Source organism: Pinus tabuliformis, chromosome 8 (assembly GCF_031772625.1).
Source record: "Pinus tabuliformis cultivar Carrire ecotype Pingquan chromosome 8, CPIR1, whole genome shotgun sequence".
Lineage (NCBI taxonomy): Eukaryota > Viridiplantae > Streptophyta > Pinopsida > Pinales > Pinaceae > Pinus > Pinus tabuliformis.
The window spans coordinates 331,526,805-331,543,773 of record NC_142294.1 but is presented as its reverse complement, the minus strand read 5'-3'; positions in this window follow the sequence as shown (position 1 = coordinate 331,543,773).

The window sequence follows — 16,969 nt, the reverse complement described above, 5'->3', positions numbered from 1 at the left end:
AGCCAGCTAACCCTAGGTTTCCCTTAGAAGCTCCATCAATGTTAACCTTGAAGAAACCCTGTGGAGGGGGCTTCCAACTGCTAGCCCCTGTGTTTATTGTGCTCACTCCCTTTATTATTCCTTGAGGACTGATGGAATTGAGTCCCAAATTTAAAATAATAACATCCTCTTGAGGTAGAGGAGGATCCTTAGGAAGTGACCTCAATAGGCTTCTTACTGTGTCTTTAAGCTGCTTTAGAATTTGATTGATTATGTGATGGCGCTCGCTAGCTTTATCTTTGAAGATCTGCCTATTGCGCTCTTTGCAAACATTCCAAATGACAAAGTCTGGTACCAAAATCCAGGCTTTGTTAATGATCTCATTCCCTGAGAAGTTCTTCCTCTAGTTTTTCAAAGTGTTGGATATGCTGAGACTGTCCCTGTCGGTTTGTCTGAAGATCGATGCCACCCAGTTCCACACCATAGCTATAAAAGGTCAGAGGTTGAGAAGGTATTCAATCATTTCCTCATGTGAGCCACAGAGGTGACATTTGGAAGGGCCAATGAAGCCTTTATTTAGGATATTTTCCCAAGTTAGGATCTTTCTTTGATGCACTAACCAAATGAATAACTTGATTTTCATCCAGTGAGGAGTTTGCCAAAGCTCCTTCCAGACTTAATCAGTATTCACAAAGTTAAATCTTGTGACTACCTATTTTGCCTCTTTGAGGTTAAATCTACCTTCATTATTCTTCCCCCATCTTAATTGGTTAGGTGAGGAGGAAACTAGAATCCTTCGATGCTCTAGGTCCTGGGTGAGAGCATCCGCCTTGGCCTTCAAAGGACTCTCATCACTGTAACTTAAATCATTCCATTTCCTCCATTTTTCATTATTCCTTCCTTGGTCCTAGAAATCTTTTACCAATAACAGACCTTTGATATATGTGTCTCTCTTGAGGGCTTCCAGGTCATTCCTATATAGGATCGGTTCCTGTTGCTAGCTATCCTACCAAAATCGAGCAAGGTCCCCTGCTCAAATTTCCCAGAAATAGTGTTGTTGAACAATGCTTTTATTCTCCCAAGCAAGGTTCCAAATGTGTGATCCCCTAATCTATCCTAACATTCTAATATGATCCTTCTCCTAACATTCTAATATGAAGCTTGGCCTAGGGGGCATTCGGCTCCTTGATCCATATCCACCAAAGCTTAGCTCCCAAAACTTTGTTGAGAGTCTCCAGAACATGCAGCCCCAAGCCGCCATGGATTTTGGGCTTGCAGAGCTTGTCCCAGGCAACTAAAGCCCACATTTTTTTCTCTTCCCCTCTACCCCACAAAAAGTCCCTTTGTATGCTCCTTAACTGTTGCTTAATACCTTGAGGAGCAGCGAGAGCTACAAACATGAAAATGGGAATGGCCTGCAAGAATGCATGTGTGAGCAGAAGTTTCCCTGCTAAATTTAAAGATCTACATGTGCATTTTCGAATCTTGTCCTGAATTTTATTAACAATTGGTTCCCAGACTTTCTTGCTTAGAGGTTTAGCAGTAAGAGGAATGCCAAGATATTTGGAAGGTAACTTTTCCCTTTGAAAACCCAGAATCCTAGTAATATTTCTCTATATAGCAATATTAGTATTAAAGAAAAAACTTTGGACTTGTTGAGGCTTACCTATATACCTGCTACCGTTGCAAAGTCATTTACGATATCTTTTGTTGCTCTTGCTTCCCTAACTCTGGGTATGCCCTGCAACATAGTGTCATCCACAAATTGTTGATGAGTGTTAGCCTCTCCATCCGGAGCGAGCTTGATACCCTGAATTCGACCTTCAACATTTTCCATTTTGATTGCCCTACCTAGCCCTTCCATCATGAGGATGAGGAGGAAAGGTGAGAGTGGATCTCCCTGTTTGAGCCCTCTAGAAGGTGTGAAGCTACTTGAAGGAGCTTCATTAAGCAGGATGGAAAAACTAGTCGTGGTAACTAATGCCATAACCCATCTTATCTAGTTTTGGTCAAATCCATAGGCTTTTAGAATAGCTCTTATATAAGACTAACTGAGTTTGTCATAGGCTTTCACAAGGTCCAACTGAATGATCATACATGCTTGATTGTTGCATTTGAGAGAGTGTACCATCTCATGTGCTTGGATGATATTGTTGAGAATTTGTCTTCCTTCCACATAGCCTATTTTCTCTTCCGAGATGAGGGAAGGTAGCAGGGGCTTGAGTCTATTGGCTATCACTTTGGAGATGATTTTATACACCACATTACATAAGGCTATGGGTCGAAATCCATCCGGAGTCATAACATTTTCCTTTTTGGGGATTAAAGCTATGAAGGAAGCATTAAGTGCCTTCAGAACCTTTTTGGATTTTCTCGAGTCTTCCACAACCTCAAGGATATCCTGTTTGACTGTTTCCCAGTAGGCTTTGAAGAATTCTACATTGAATCCATCTGGGCCTGATGATTTTTTACTTTGCATTTCCTTAATCACTTCACTGACCTCCTCTCCGAGACCGCCCTGTTAAGATTGTGGTTGTCCTCTCTGGTAACCAACTTAGGAATATACTAGGTGAACTGATCAATGAACCTAGATCTACCCCCCATTGGCTCCTTTGCAATATTGCAGAAGTGCTATACTAGGCTCAATTCCATGTCCTTGTGAGAGACAAGCTCAATGCCCTGAGAATCTTCGATCTTTGTGATTTTATTGTGTGCCCTGTGGGCCATAGTAGAATTATGGAAGAACTTTGTATTTCTTTCTCCCTCTTTAATCCATTAAATCCTAGATTTCTATCTCCAAAAAATTTCCTCTTGTAAGCAACGATCCTCCCATTCTTCCTGCAAAGAGATAGTTTTTGCCTCTCTTCGTTGAAGCCCCGTGTGATGTTGATCTGATTGATTTCCTTGAGTTTCTGCTCAGTTTATATTCTGGCCTTGAGGATATTGCCAAATTCCTTTTTGTTCCAAGATTTAAGTTTGGATTTAATGTGTTTCAATCTCTGCTGGAGCATGAACATTTTAGTGCCCTAAATATTCAACTCCTCTTTCCACCATTTATCAATGTTACTGGTGAATTTGGGGTGTGAGAGCCAGGCATGTTTGAATCTGAAGGGCCTATTTCTCGGAGTGCCCATAAAGGTAGCTTCTAGCTGAACTGGCCAGTGATCCGAACCTCCAAAGGGCATAATGGATGTTGTTATGATTGGTTCTAGGAGAAGGAGATCCTCAGAAATAATAAATCTATCAAGTTTTGAAGCCACCTGAGCAGCCCCTCCCCTTTTATTGTTCCAAGTGAAGGTTCCATTTATTATCTCAGTATCCACTAGTCCCATGTTCATAATGAAATCTTGGAAGGCTATAGAGTCTCTACCTAGCTGTCTCATGCCTCCTTTTTTTTCTGAAAGAGATCTTATCATATTGAAATCTCCTGCAACTATCCAAGGCATATTGGGATGTCTTGCTCTTAAACCCTCTAGGGAGGTAAGAAGATTGAGTTTATCTGCTTGCTTATGAGGTCGATAAACATTTGTTATCATGTATATCTCCTTATCGCCTATAGGTTGACACACGAAAGATAGATAGTTCTTGGATGCTTCAGCATCCAGGATTCCAAATTTTTGTGGATCCCATAGCGTAAGAATCCCGCCTGCTGAGTTATTTGCTTTAACATCTAGATACTCATACTTGATTAACCATTTATTATGAATTTCTATTATTTTATCCATTAGACATTTAGTCTCCTGAATAAAAGCCATGTCTGGTTTTTCTTCTTTTTTTCTGTTACTTAGATTCCTTTGTTTCCTTCTACTTCCTATACCTCTAATATTCCAGGCTGCAAACTTCATTAAGAAACATTAGTAAAGGAATAGCTGGTAAGATCTTTCATCTTACCTAAGTTAATGAGTAGTTTACCACATTCGTTTAGCAGTTCATTCTATCTTTTCCTTCCTCTTTTCCTTCCAGAGTTCTTTGGAGATTGTGCCTGTGAGTGCTCCATAATTTTGACCCCACTTGGCTCCTAGCTTTCGTGGTGTCTCTTGACACCAGTTCCCTTCGATTGTTCCCTCCATAGGAAGAGCTATTGAACTTTGTCATAATCTTCTTTTGGCAGGGAGTCCACTCCTTTGTTCTTTCCTTGTTCTAGAAATATTTCTAGATCTAGGTTTTCCCTATCTAGAATCTCTTGTAGTTCATGGTCCTCCGTTCCTGCCAAACTTGGAGTCATCTCATGGTCCTTAATGATCTCCATGAAGCTTGGTAGAACATCCTTTTGCTAGTTGTTTACTGTGATATCCTTCATTTCAGCTTCCGCATCCTGCTCCTTAATTACGTTCTCCCTATCTTAGACTGTCTCCACGTTCTCCTCTACTTCCTCTAGGATTTTGAAATTGTTATGTCTTGTGTGTCTGTCTTCACTGATCTTCTTGTTTAACCATTTATCCCCTTTCCCTTTGCCCAAACCTTGGTGAAACCCTCGCGATCTCTATCCAAAGTGGTTTTCCCATTACTTTCCATATTGTTTTTTGGGCAGTCTCTGAATAGATGGCCATGTTCATGACATTTGCAACACTTGAATTGTATGTGCTCATAGTCCACCATTTTCACCCATTCTTCATCATATACCTCTAAAATTATTTCATCCGAAAGGGCTCTAGACAGATCCATTTCCACACATATTCCTGCGAAGGAGGTATATTTACCTTTTAGGGTTGCCTCTGATATCTTTAGAAAATACCCCAGCTTGTTGCCTATGGATTTCAAATATTCTGGTTGCGAGTAATCCAAAGGTAGGGAGTATAGTCTAATCCAAACTGGTATGGATGTGAATGTTTCACGTTCTAGGACAAAGTTCATCATCCATGGTCGCATGTAGAGTCCTGCCGTAACATAGAAATAAGACCCCCCTTCGAACACTCTATCTTTGTCCTCCAGGCTCATGAACACCACCGTGAAGAAGCCCTTAGAACCCAGATGTAAATGTATTTCTCCCTTTGGCTTCCAATGGATCCTAATCTAGATATGTAATGCCCTCTCTATTGGCCATAACCCCATGAACTCGCATATGATCGCATGTTATTTCATATGGTCCCTATGCACTTGAATCATTTGATCACTCAATATGACCCAGGGAATAATTCTCGACTTAGGTTTACAGTCTCCCGTAGTTCTTTTGGAAGTCTTTTTTACTACTGCCTCCCTTCTCCTTTTCTTTACTTATTTCCTGTTGATTCCCTTCCTGATCCTAGAACTCGTTTCTTCCAGCTATCTCCTTTCCTCTTGCTTCTGAAATCTTTTCCAACAGTTTTTTGAAATGCTTCCCTCCCGCTTCCTTATCTCCCTCCGTGACTGCCTGACTATAGGAGGGAGCGGTGCTCCCCCCTGTGCATACCGTCATGGAAACCTAATGCAAAACCCTAGCGCCAACTTCAATCCTTGCTCAAGTTGCAGATCACATGCATGTGATCAATGACTGGGATATTTACTTAGTTCCACTTTGTTACAAATAAATTTTTATGTTCACAGATGCACTTTTGTAACTCTCTCACCCCTTACAAATTGGATTTGGATGGATCGATAATTAATGGTTTCTCTTTCAATCAAGAGGTTTTCAATTTGAACTTAATTCAACCATTTATAATTTTAAACTTATTTTGCAACTTCTAAATCTCTTCGATTTCTCTATTACTTACAGTTTCATCTACCTTGAGTAAACCAATGAATTTAAAGAAAATCCATACCTTAAAATGCTATGCGCTTTCCAATTAGCACTCACTTCTGATGTTCCTCGCATACTTTTTCCATCTTCCTAATTACACTTGTCCTTCCATGCAGCTAACTCTCCATGGTTTTGTCTTCATCATTTGGAGTCTCAAAATTTCCACCCTCCAACTAAAGTACAGAACACACAGCTAGTTGCTAAAATAGAAGACCTTTACTACCTGATAGAACTATCTCATCTTCTGTAAAACTCTATTACATCACTTGATTTCTATAGGGTGTGTTCTTTTGAATGCATGGATAATTAATATAAATGTCCAATAATTTGATTCTTTCACATTTATCATGTAAAACAACCTTCTCTTGAAGATTCATTAAGTGGTAAAAGCTACCCAAAGCACAATTACACCAAACTTTCCCTTCTTCAACCATGATCAAGTCAAGCATAGAACGAGAGGCTCTCCACTAGGATTTCAGAGCTCCCTACTAACTCCCTTGAAATAAATAGAAGACTACAATATCTGTGTTGTTAATCGCTTGTATCCCCACCCATTAGATTGCACCCTTTGCTTTAGCAACATATTCAACCTCGGCTCACTTCAATATCGTACGATGTAGAGATCGACCTTCCTAGAAAAGAACATCTGCACATAAATAATAATAGTTTCATGGAAAGGAATATGTGCACAAGAATATGTGTTGTGTTAAAATTCTTGAAAATAATATGTAATTACATATGCATAAAGGAATAGTTATTATGCACTTGAATTCTTGAAAAGGAACTATATGTTTGCATGCAAGAAAACTAGCTACTATGCATTTGACCTCTTAAAAAAAGAACTACATTTTTACATGAAAGAAAGCTAGCTACTATGCATTTGAAGTATTAAAAAAGAAGTATATGTTTTCATACAAGAAAACTAGTTGCTATGCATTTTACTTCCTAAAAATGAAACATGTGTTTGCATACATAACTACTATGATTTTAATTTCTTGAAAGAGAAAATACACATTTTCATGCATGAAATAATCATTTTTATGGTTTCTTTTGAAAAAGGATTCTTGTTGAGGCTCCCAAAATAATAACCATGATGTTAGTTTTCTTGAAGAGAATGTGTGTTTATATACATAAAACGGATTAGTTATTTTGATAGTGATTCTTGGAAAGGAACATGTGCCTATATGCACAAAAGTAATAGTCGTTGTGTTATCTTTATCTGGATAAGATTATGTATTTGAATACATAAGAATAATACCTTTTGTGTTAGCTTTCTTTTACATATTTGCACGCACAAAAGTAATAGCTGAGGGGCTAGTTTCTTTTGGAAAAGTTTATGTAATTTCATGCACACAGATAATAACTAATGTGCTAGTTTCCTTTAAAGTGTTAGAAAATTATACACTACGGAGCAATGGAACACATAAAATACTGCAGAAATATAAACACAAAAAATGCATAAAATAAGAGAGACATAGATATATGTGGTTCACCCAGTTTAGGCTACGTCCACTGAGAAACAACTATTCCTTCTTTTATTGTATTATCCAGCAAACTGAAGAGATACAACCTATAGCAGATCCGTTGTAACACCCTCTTCACTCTCAATCTCCTCTCTCTTCTCTCACTCAGAATATAGATCTACATAGACGCAATACAATTCCATCATATATAGTGAGGGGTTGCCTTCTAGGGAGAAAAACCCTAAACTAAACATAACTTCTACCATTAGATCATCCGCCTAATGAACGACCCAGATAGACTAGAAATTACTAGACTTTTACAAGGCAATTTTACATCTATTTTTAGCTTCTGGGGCACTGCCCCGAACCCCTACCTGGGGATTGCTAGCCCCCGGACCCCCCACCCAAGGGGTATTTACCCCCACGGGGGGGGAACAAGTCCCCCCCGCACCCTCCCCCCCCCGTGTGGAGGGGTGTACAGTCTTTCTGGGGTATACATCCGACTGAAACCTTTGAATACAAAAGATAATCAGGCTCCACACCCAACAATCTCCCACTTGGAGACTGAATATAGCAACTCCACCGCTACTTCATTTGCTAGAAAATCACTCCACTTTGGACATGGTTGTTTCTCATCTTCTTCATCATACTTGAAGACCAATTGAAACTAAGTAGATTCTCAATTTCTCCCTAGTTACAACTTTTCTTAACATATCTGCAGGATTCTGGCTAGTGTGTATCTTTTCTAGCTTCAACTGTCCATCTTCCAATGCTGACCATATGAAATGGTACTTGAACTATATATGTTTATTCTTGGAATGAAATGCAGAGTTCTTTGCAATATGTATGGCACTCTGGCTGTCACTGTATAACCTAACCAACTCCTGCTTCTTACCCAATTCATCTAGAAACCTTTGTAACCAAATCATTTCTTTACTAGCCTCTGTAACAGCAACATACTCTGCTTCTGTTGTTGAAAGTGCAACAACACTTTGGATTTTTGAAACCCAACTGACAGTTGTTCCACCTACAGTAAACACATACCCTGTTGTGCTCCTCCTTTTATCTCTATCACCTGCCATATCTGCATCAACATATCCTTGTAGAGCAATGTTTGAACCACCAAAGAATAATGCTTGATTTGTGGTACCTCTCAAATACCTGAGAATCCACTTCACTGCCATCCAATGTTCTTTTCCTGGATTTTTCATGTACCTTCTTACAACTCCCACTGCATGTGCAATATCAGGCCTTATGCAGACCATTGCATACATTAAGCTTCCAACTGCTGATGCATATGGAACTTTAGACATATGAGCCATTTCTTCCTGAGTCTTGGGACACAGCTCCTGACTTAATTTGAAATGGATAGCCAAAGGTATCCTAACTAGTTTTTCATTCTGCATATTAAACCTTTTCAACACCTTTTCTATGTACTCACTTTGAGACAATGTTAATTTACGATCCTTCCTATCTCTAGTTATTCTCATACCAAGGATTTGTTTTGCAGCACCCAAATCCTTCTTTGTAAATGAGTTTGCCAATTTCCTTTTAAGCACATTTATTTCCTACATGTTAGAACTTGCAACAAGCATGTCATCTACATACAATAACAATATAATATAGCTTCCATCATTTTTCCTTTTGAGATAAACACAATGATTATAGTGACATCTAGTATAACCTTGTTCAGACATCAACCTGTCAAATTTTAGATACCACTGCCTTGGAGCCTGCTTTAAGCCATACAAGCTCTTCTTCAACCTGCACACTAGTTTCTCCTTCCCTTTTACCTCATATCCTTGTGGCTGCTACATATATATCTCTTCCTCCAAATCCCCATAGAGAAAAGTTGTCTTTACATCTAACTACTCAAGATGCAAATCTTCAGCTGCTACTAGACTTAAAATAGTTTTGATTGAAGTCATTTTAACAACAGGAGAAAATATTTCATCAAAATCAATACCTTTATTCTGTGCAAACACCTTCACCACAGGTCTAGCTTTGTACCTCTGTTTTCCTCCATCTTCTTCCTTCAACCTATAAACCCATTTATTTTGCAATTTTGTTTTACCTACAGGCAACCTGACTAAGTCCCAAGTCTGGTTATGTGCTAAGGAGTCCTTCTTTTCTTTCATGGCTTGCTCCCACTTCTTCCTAGTTTCTATCTACACTACTTCTTCATAACATTTTGGTTCACCAGAATCAGTCAACAATACATAATATAATGAATGAGAGTATCATTCAAGGGGTCTACTTATCTTGGTAGAACTTCTCACACCACTTTCAGGTGTTTGAAGTGCTTTTTGCTATTGTGGTTGTTGTTCTGGCTGTTGATAATTATGATTTTCAAGCACCATAACTTTTCCTGTGATATCGTCAAGCACTGTGTATTCTCTGTTTTTTTTTCTTGTTTCTTTTCCTGCAACTGATTCTTATACACGACCTTTTCATTGAATGTTACATCTCTGCTCCTAATGATTTTGTGATTTTCATAATCATATAAGTGATAACCAAAATCATTAACACCATATCCAATAAAGGTACATTTCTTTGATTTTTCCTCAAGCTTTGTTCTATTTTCTTTATTAATGTGGACAAAGGCTTCACAACCAAAAGTCTTTAAAAGTGAGTAGCCAACATTTTTACCTGTCCATGTCTCCTCTAGAATACCACCATCCAAGGAACTTGAAGGCCCTCTGTTTATTAGATAAACAACAGTATTTACAGCATCTGCCCAAAATTGTAAAGGCAATCATGCATGCAATCTCATGCACCTTGCACGCTCCATGATTGTCCTGTTCATCCTTTCTGACACACCATTTTCTTGTGGTGTTCCTGGAACTGTCTTCTCTCTGCGAATTCCATTCTTTGAACAGTACCTATCAAACTCTTTGTTGCAATATTCACCTCCATTATCTGATCTGAGACACTTCAACCTTTTCCCTGTCTCATTTTCAACCAAAGCTTTCCATTTCTTGAAAGTATCAAATACATCAGATTTATTTTGAATACAATAAATCCAGGATTTTCTGGTTGCGTCATCAATAAAAGTAACATAATAACAAGAGCCACCAAGAGATGATACCTGAGCAGGTCCCCATACATCTATATGCACAAGCTCTAATTTTTTGCTCTTCTTTTCTTTCCCAGCTCTAAGGAATCTGACTCTCTTCTGTTTTCCATAAACACAATCCTCACATAATTTTAAATCAACATGCTTCGAACCTGGTAACAAATTTCTTGAGTGAAGAATCTGCATCCCCTTCTCACTCATGTGCCCTAGCCTATGATGCCACAATGTCGTATCTTCTCTTGTAGAGGTTAAAGCATTAACATAATTAGAAATACCATTGCATAAATACAATGTACCAACCTTTTCTCTTTTCGCTATTACCAAGGATCCTTTAGTGACCTTCCAGGTTTTATCTGTGAAAGTAGTTACGCAACCTTCACCTCCCAACTGCCCTATTGAAATCATATTTTTCTTTAGATATGGAACATGCCTTACCTTCTTCCATAGTAATTGACTTCCATTTTGTTATTTTATGAAAACTGTACCCATTCCAACGATTTTACAGGGTTTATCAACACCCAATTGAACTTGTCCAAAATCTCCTAGAACATAATCATGAAAATGTTTTTTATCAGGTGTGGCATGGAATGAGGCCCCTGAATCTACCACCCAGGCACCAATAATACTTTCTAATGAAAGAATCAAACCATATTGCAACGCATCACCTGTTACATTTGCTTCATGATTAGTTTCTTGTTGTGCATCCCCTCCTTTTCCCTTCCAAGACCTGCAGTATTTCTTGAGGTGTCCTTTCTTCCCACATTTCTAGCACACTATCCCCGATCTAGACTTGGATATGCCTCTTCTTGACTTATTACGATATCCTGGGCTCTTTCCTCTTTCCATTTTTCTTCCCCTAGTCTCTGCAGTCAAATAATTACCTGATGTCTCACCGGAGCTTTTCCGTCACATTTCCTCACTAAGGATTGCACCGATAACATCATCAAACTTTAAAGTACTAGATCCAGAGACAAAGTTACTAACGGCCATAACTAAACCATTCCAACTTTCTGGCAATGAGGATAGAAATAACAGAGCCCTAACTTCATCATCAAAATTTAGCCCTACAGAACTTAACTGACTTGTAACTATATTAAAATCATTTAAATGGTCTGCAACAGACCCACCTTCTAAGATCTTCATGTTAAATAAACGCTTCATAAGAAATACCTTATTTGAGGCCAATGGTTTTTCATATATTTTGGCCAATGCCAACATTAAACCTTGTGTTTTCATTTCCTTTGAAATATTAAACACTACTGACGCCGCTAGGCACAGCCATATTGTTCCAAGTGCCTTTCTGTCGAGAATATCCCATTCTGTGTCTGTCATACTCGTCCACTTCTTTGTCTTTCCGCTCAATGGTAGGTACAGATCTCTCTGATACAGATAATCTTCCATCTACATCTTCCATAGCTGGTAGTTTTGGCCATTAAATTTACCCTAAACCTACCATCTTCTGCCATTGCTCCCACTCGAACTAGGAATCCTTCTCTCTTGCGAGTTTATCAACCAAATATACCTTCGGCTCTGATACCAGTTTTTAGAAAATTATATATTACGGAGCAATGGAACACATAAAGTATTGCAGAAATATAAACACATAAAACAAGAGAGACACAAATATACATGGTTCACCCAGTTTGGGCTACGTCCATGAAGAAACAGCCAGTCCTTCTTTTATTATATTATCCAGCAAACTGAAGAGATACAACCCACAGCAGATATGATGTAACACGCTCTTCGCTCTAAATCTCCTCTCTCTTCTCTCACTCAGAATACAGATCTACATAGATGCAATACAATTCCCTCATATATAGTGAGGGGTTCCCTTCTAGGGAAAAAAACCCTAAACTAAAAATAGCTCTACCATAAGATCATCCACTTAATGAATAGCGCAGATTGACTAGAAATTACTAGACTTTTACAAGGCAATTTTACATCTATTTTTAGCTTCGGGGGCGCTGCCCCCGAACCCCCACCGGAGGACCGCTAGCCCCCGGACCCCCATAGGGGAGTCAAGTCCCCCCCACGTGGAGGCGTGTACATTCTTCCTGGGGTATACATCCGACTGAAATCTTTGAATACAAAAGATAATCAAGCTCCACACCCAACATAAAGAAACATGGGTAGTGTAGTGGTTTTTCTTTTTGAAAGGAATGTATTATTGTGTAAATAAAATAACAATAGTTGTGGTGGATATCTTTTCTCTTTTCTTATGCAAAGATATAGTGATAACCATGGAAATTATTTTAAGGAATACCATGTTCTTGTGGGTAGCAATATAATGTAACTAATTCCATTTTTCATAATATATGTGAAATAGGGACCACTCACCATGCCTTGGTAATATTTATATATTTTATATTATACAAGAAAGTTATGAATGGAAATACATGTATCATAAACATATACATGTAAATATAAATAGACATGTTTTGATAGTTATGCATATGCAATATTGTTAAAAGTGACATGTCTCGATTTTTTTTATGTGCATGAATAGATTCTTCAAGCATCATTAATAATGATTTATATTGCTTTGATTAATATTTTATCTAATCATAATATTAAAATTTGATGACAAGTAATAGTTGCAAGAAAATATTGTGGTGTATGCAGAAGATAGATTATGTTTAATATTATGGAAGAAAATGAACTAATTGTCCATCTCGATTGGAGGAAGGTCAACTACAGGATAATTTATGTTGGAAACAATTAGGCCACAAAAACATAATGTTCAAGGATTTGTGGGTAAATGATATAATGATTAATGTAATAGTTTCTAGATATTTATGTTGAATTTAAGATGATATCTCTTTGTAAGATTCTTTTGAATAATGGTCATGGGATGGACTCCATTCTAACCATTGAGTTAGGGATGAAGAACCTCATGATCATCTAATATTATTAAACATTTGTCAGTTTTCACCCTACAGGGTTTACAAGGTATATCAGTGTTCAATGATGGTTTTCCTATTGTTCCATTCTAATGATGTTGATTCTTTGCACAATGTGACATCTACATTATCAAGCATGTGATTAATTGGCCTAGTTAAAAGAATCATGGAAATGACACAAGGGAACATCAGGAAGCTTATGCTAATATATTATGACAGTGGATGTTATTTTATGTGAGTTACTATTCCATTCCTAAAGTTCCCTCAATGTAATGATGGCAATTTTATCTAATGGTCAGATAAGGAACATGGAATAGTGAATTTGGATTATTACACTATGTAAAAAAATTCTAATCCTATGTATTTTGCACGAGGTTACCAAGGGATGTTACAAGTGGGATCAGAATGAGGTTGTAGCACTGGCGCATTTTTGGAATTGGTAAGTGGAAAAGAAGTATAGGTACGATGCTAGTTGGCACCAACTCAAGTATGATTCTAACAAAAATACATAATGATATATGTAGTAGACTACATATGACATCATATGCATGAGCATGTTAATAATCGCATTGAAGAATAGTAAGTAATAATGTCTGCTTTAAATTGTGCTCATGAAATTTGAATCTTTTTGGGTGAAAATGTGAAGTTGGGTTACACTTTTGTGAGAAACGCCTCTGAAAATTTCACATTCGCAATTTTTCGGCCGAACTATTTTACTAACATTCAACCAAATTTTTTTCCATTTAGACTAATGCCGACCATTAAATGGAATTTTATCCATAGTTGAAAATATCGGCAAAAAATAGTTCGGTAGAACCAATAATTCTACCGAATCACTGATTCAATAGAATCATTTGTTCACCTGAACTATTAGTTCGGCTGAATTATTTATTCGATTGAGATTTTTTTTTATAGATATGACGAACCAGACCCTGCCGCGAAGTTTTTAGCACTATTCATTTGTCATTGTATTTTCGAGTATTGTGAAGTATGTTGATTTTGAGTTGTGTTGTCCAGCACTATGAGATATATTGATTTGAGTCAAAGCCCTGCTCAATGTTGTAATTAAAAAAAATTATTTACAGGTTTATTGGAATTTTTAATCACAATTTTTTTTTCATCTTGGCGCTAGAGGAATTGGTTGGTTGCACTCGTCACTGACATCTTTCTCAGCCTCCTCCTCATCTAGCCTCCTCCTCATCCAACCTCCTCATCTAGCCCCCTCCTCGTTCGGACTAGGCAAGTCTCTCATACCAGTTTAGATTGTTCTCTATTTAACATGTAACAAGTTTAGACTATTCTTTGTTTAACATGTAACCAGTTTAGATTGTTCTCTGTTTAACATGTAACTAGTTTAGACTATTCTTTGTTTTTTGAATGACATTAAACCCCCCTGTAGAATTCCAGTGAGTTCTTTTACTGTTCTTGGCTCACTTTCTCTGGCACAAATGTCCTCTCTGGCATTATTTTCGTTATTTTTTGTTATGTTTATATTAACTATTTTACTAAATGGATATTACTAAAATATTTCTGGTGCATATAGCTTAATAAGGATAATAATAGTTCACTAGTCCAATCATCAACCGAAAAGTGACCTGTCATGACTCGAAACCGATCCTAAGCTCCCAACACTGGCAGGTCCCCTTCATATTATCTCTAAGTATGGAAGAAATCTTATCATATTCTCTTTATAATGTCAACCTACTGAAGAGAATTGAATTGTTTATCTACAATTCCTACTTAATATTCGAATTTGATATTTGAATGCAATGAAAATCAAGAAAGAGTAACTTCCATTTTTCAATCTAGTACATGAAAAGACAGTTTGGATAAGGGACTGGGCTAGCACTTTGGCAATATGGGGTGAAAATAATTAGCGCATAGACAACAACACAGCCAACAACATAGCCATCACAAATCCAAATGGATTACTGCAATCAGATACTATTGTTTTCTTCTTTTCTCATAATGTAATACTTTTACCCCATGATTTCTTTCTTTCAGATTTCAAATTGAATTCGTTCTAAGATTTCTCTTCAATTTGTGTCTCCATGAGAGCCATGCGATTATATTTTTTAGGGGAATTCCAATGATTTTTTTTATTGTTCTTGGTCCAGTGTCTCTAGCCCAAATAACGTCTCTGCCATGATTCTCGTTATTTCTGGTATTGTTTATATTAACTATTTTACTAAATGAATATTAATAGAATTTTTGTTTTTTGTTTTTTTTTTCCCTTACTAATTCAACGATTTTTTATTTTTTAATTTAAAAATGGATTTTTGACTTTTTTTTATGAATTCAGACACCTGAAAAGCTAGGACTCTGAAGTGATTCCAAGAAATTTGATTCTAGAGAAAATTATGTTGAAAATTTTTCCAAAAATAATAGTGGATAGACTATCAGTAATTGTGTTGATGTGTATTAAGAGTATTAGTAATAAATTTCCACTTAGTCTAAAAAACATTAAACCCCCCTCGCTTGAGGCACCACCTACATTTGGTTTGGTAACCGTAGAAGGTAAACCCAGTAAAGACTTGCATAGACCATCATAAAGTGGCATGTTGATCCAGAGGAAAAGAGAACCTATTTATTATTCTCAATAATCGGACTCGTAATTGATCTCACTAAATGAAATTGAAACTGATAAATGAATAACTGAAATTGAAATTGATAAATTTCTTGCATATCTAAATCAAGTATTTAAACCCCGTTGAAATAATTTTTTTACCAAATTATGATTAAACATTTGCTACACCTATTGTTGGGTGCATGAGATTGAATCTAATTAGAGCGTTGCCATTTCTTTTTCATCTATTTTTGGTGATTTAATTTTAATGTTATTGGATTGACTTGTTCTACATTGATTTATCTCGTAGAACAACCTTGATGCTTATTGGTGACGTACTTCCTTGCTTTTGTTGTTATATGTTCATTTATGTTTCCTTTTTCATTATGTGTAATTCACTTCAAGAGTCCCTATTTTCTTAGAACATGAGTCTTATTATCTTTCTAAGATGAGGCAAAATACACTTAGATGAAGGTTCTTGTACTTGTTCTTTTCAAGTAGTAGTTTCTTTTTTAGATACATCTTTTTCATTTCTATTTTGTTGGGTGCATGAGATTGTAGCTAATTAGAGTGTTGGCATTACTTTGTCATATGTTTTTTGTGTTTTAATTTTAATGTTATTGGGTTTCTAATTAGAGTGTTGGTGTTGTTTTTCATCCATTTTTGGTGTTTTATTTTTTATGTTAATTGGGTTGACTTGTTTAACCTTAATTTATCTTGTAGAACAACCTTGATGCTTCTTGGTAACATACTTTCCTTGCTTTTGTTGTTATATGTTCATTTATGTTTCCTTTTTCATTATGTGTAATTCACTTCAAGATTCCCTATTTGCTTGGAACATGGGTCTTATTAGCAAACTAAGATGAGGCAGAATACACTTAACTGAAGGTTCTTGTACTCACTATTTTTAAGTAGTAATTTATTTTTGAGATACATCTTTTTCATTTCTATTTTGTTGGGTGCATGAGATTGAAGCTAATTAGAGTGTTGGCATTGTTTTGTCATCTATTTTTGGTGTTTTAATTTTAATTTTATTGGGTTGCTAATTAGAGTTTTGGCATTGCTTTGTCATCTATTTTTGGTGTTTTAATTTCAATGTTATTGGGTTGACTTGTTCTACCTTGATTTATCTCATAGAATCACGGTCTAATCCAAATGCTTCAAAACTCTCCGAAGAGAATCCCTACGATTATTAGGAGCCCAAAACGTTCTATAATGAGAATATGCGCGTATGGTGCAGTGCCAAAGAACTAGAAATGATGCACCTAT